Consider the following 3,797-nt stretch of genomic DNA (forward strand, 5'->3'; position numbering starts at 1 on the left):
AAAAGTTATATAATTACTGATGCAATTATGCTATAAAATCTTAATTAAAATCTAAGACTTTTTTCAAAGGGTGATCAATCAATTTTAAATTAAAGAGGGGTTTTTTTCTTTCTTTTTTTTTTGTTAAACATCTCTATGAAACTAAGGAAAATCTTCACTTTATATTCACACATAATCTGGGACCCAATGAATTTGTGTTTTATTCCATCTTCTATCACTCTCTTTCTAAAAGATGCATGCCAGATTTTAAGACTTTGTTTTTTAAAAGATAATTAAACAGATAAGAAGTTTATAAGATTTAAATAAGATATCTGAGATGACATGAAGTCAGTGGGACTAAGGAACCCCAGTGCATTTGTGAATTGTACTAGGCATGTACTTTTGTTTTTAAGCACTGTATCTTTGAAAAATCCCTAGAAAAACTTGTATAATCCATATCTCACAGTGGATGTTTGTCTTTCTCTGGACTGTGGATAGAGCCATAAAATCTCATGTTGTATCAGTGACAGAAAACTGCTTACAAAAAAGTTTAAAAGGCACTGAAGTGGTAGACTCAAGAAAAATGCTAATTACCAAACATAAGATACTGGTGCACAAACATTCTTACATGTCTGAACAGTGCCCCCCTCAAAACATAAAACATTCTGTAAAATGCCTTCAAGTAATCTAGCTTGTAAGATTATATTGTGGACATACAGAACTGAAGACAAATTTATAACAATCCTTTGAAGAAATTTTATGTAGGAAAAAGCCTTTTGTGTCCTGAAAACATCATGAGTTAAGACGATTCAGACCATTTCATAAAACATAAAATAATATTAATACATGGATTTAAGAGTGCTACCTCACAAATCTGAAAATACTGTTATTCTTGAAATGCAGATTTACAATATTGTGAGATAACAAAGATTTGGAAAGCAATGACAGTAGACAATATCTGTGGCACAAAGGTCTGTTTGAGTATTTTATACTTTCAAAATTTTTACTCATACAAATTTTATAAGTTTGCTCCGAATTTTGCTGTTTGAAAATAAGATCAGTTGATGAGGATTTACTTTGAGTTAAGAATGCAAAGTTCATTATTGTGGAGCAAAGAACAATAAATGATTCAAAATATTACTGATAATATTATTCTAGACAATACTTTGCAAATGTTTTTGCCTTAACAATAAGATGTCAATTTCCAGATAAATATAACTGATCTTTCACAGAATTAAAAAATACCATTTAGCCAATGCAATACTTATTTTAAATTTCTCTCCACTACCATTATGAAAGAGTTCTTATGACTGTGTTGTATTAAATAAAAAAATGCTATTAAGTGAATACAGAAAGAAAATACAATAATATTTTGGGTTACCGGCATTTCATATGACATTAATGACTGTTTTATTTGCTGAGATTTGGAGATTTGAGCTTGTAAATTATTTACTGTTGTCTTTTATTTATTATTTTTTTTTGAATCATCATTAACATTCCAATTCTGTGTGTATAGAAATATTTTTGAGCTTTACTAAACTTCATAAAACAAATAATGAAATGACCCCTAAAATAACCCTATGGAAGTGACATTAACTGTAAATGAAAATCAAACTTTATATTAAACCCTACCAAACTTTCTCATAATGGCAAATTTATAACAACCTGATTCCTTTTCTCTTCTTATTTAAATCAAGACAGAGCAGGAGAAACAGTTGCTATTTTCAGCAAAATTAAGATAAGCTGTTGGTTGTTGCTGATTGTTGTTTGTTTGTTGTTGTTGATATTCTGTTTGCTTCAATTGTAAACCTCCTCTGCATAACTGCAATGAAAAACACCTTTGGAAAAAAAAAATAATAATAATTGTGGAGTTTACAAAAATCTATGTGAAAAGAGTACATGATTTATTAAGGCAAAACTGGAAAATGTAGCCAGCATGCTCCATAGGAAATGTTAGGCTTGAAATCAAGGCACTCTGCATACTGCCTTTGTCCGTGCTAATGCTGAGACATTCATAGGCACGTCTGCACTGAAAACATGTATATATTAATTATATTAATTATTATTTATGATATTTTATTGAAAAAATGATACAAAATTATGTCAGTCTATTTGAGCAACTCTAGGCACAGGAACAGGAACTACACTTTCAACAAGAGATATGATTTTTAAAAACACATGGATTTCCTCAAGCATGGCTTTAAAGTTTCTAAATTTAAATATGACACAGAGGACAAACAAATGTGAGGAAAAGACACCAAAACAAATGTGATATAGAATAAGAAAAATCGTCCTTTTTTTTTTTTTAAATATCAGTCAACATATTTTGAATTAATTTCCACGAAAAATAGAAAAAACTAACAGAAAATTAAAGAATATTCCTTAACTAGTCAATAAAATCCTATTTTCTAAACATGTATTTCTTTCATAAAACCTACGTTTTCTAAATTTTGGAGTTAGGCTAGTACATTCAGAAAAATAAAGGAAATAATTTTAGTCATCTGGATCTGGTGGTATCTAATTTCACTTATATGGTTTGTTGATTTTTTTCCCTCAGTCACAGTCATTTTTGTTATAGAAAAGTAAGGCTGAAAACAAGAAGAAACACAATGCATTCAATCACATTTTATAACATTTTCATTCTAGACTGTTAAGTTTTAAAATCAAATGTTGAGCATTTTTAACAAATATTGAAAACTGATTTCAAAGCATCTCAAGAAATCCAAAGAAATTGTTTTATCATTACTTTGCTTCCATAAAGACTCAGAAGGAGATTACTTGGTTTGCTAAGATGGTGCAAAAACATTCTATGGTGGACATAGCCTCTGTCCAAAGTATAACTATACTGCCCTGTGAAAATGTGGTGAAAGAATAAGAAGGAATTTAGCAATACTTCATTGTTCTTGCTGGTTTAAAGCCTTGGTTAGCACCACAAAGCAGTTTTTCACCACCTACTTCCTCACTAGCCAGGAGCAATACCTCTTACATCCAAAAATACATATGTGTCTAAGCCAGCGTAACTGACTGGAAAATCTTATACAACTAAGAAACTATGCAAACAGGTTGGGATACAAACACAGATCCCAGACTAAGTTATAGCTAGATTTAGTTCCACTTCAGGAGCTATGGTTAAGTTTATTTTGCATGCTCCTTTCTGAAATAATCTCCATTTTTACAGAAAATCTGACAGTGGATACTTCAGATACCAAAGCTTTTGATCTATGGTCACAAATATATCATTATTTCTATTGGAAATGCCCACTAGTATCCTGAATTAGTATTATATTCTGTTCTGAAATGTAAGTGAGATTACTTGTGCTCATTACTCTCGGTCACTTAAGGGAACTTTCCCAGATGTAGGCTACAGCAATTAATTTCTTGTCTGACCACTAGACCACTAGTTCACACTATTGTGAAAAATCTATTGAAGCACCCAAAATAGATCTGCTATCGTTACAAACCTTGTTGCACTTTGCTTGGAGTTTTATTTTTTTTCCTCTTGCATCTTCCTTTGATTAAATTATCCTTATCCAAACCTGTGAGTCTTTTTTAACATCATATTTTCTCCTTTCCCTCCTCCCTTGGGGAGGTGGAGGAAGAGAACAGTGGTGGTGAAGTTTAGTTGGCCATTGGCATGAAAGCATCACAGTGATGAAGACAAATCATGATGTCAAATATGGCTGGATGAGAAATACAACAAGCAATGTGGTGCCAGACCTTAGTACTGATATTACTGATACTATTAACCTTAGCAGTATCAGCAGCATCTTAAGAGGACATGGATTAGCACACAAATGCCTCAGACTGGCCTACAAAAA

The 3,797-nt window shown here is 31.4% G+C and overlaps 1 pseudogene; it reads left to right on the forward strand.

The window, feature by feature from the left end:
* The window catches only part of LOC104910156, a 115,784-nt pseudogene that overhangs the window by 108,893 nt on the left and 3,094 nt on the right, over positions 1-3,797 (forward strand).

This window comes from Meleagris gallopavo, chromosome 3 (assembly GCF_000146605.3).
Source record: "Meleagris gallopavo isolate NT-WF06-2002-E0010 breed Aviagen turkey brand Nicholas breeding stock chromosome 3, Turkey_5.1, whole genome shotgun sequence".
NCBI classification, from domain to species: Eukaryota; Metazoa; Chordata; class Aves; order Galliformes; family Phasianidae; genus Meleagris; species Meleagris gallopavo.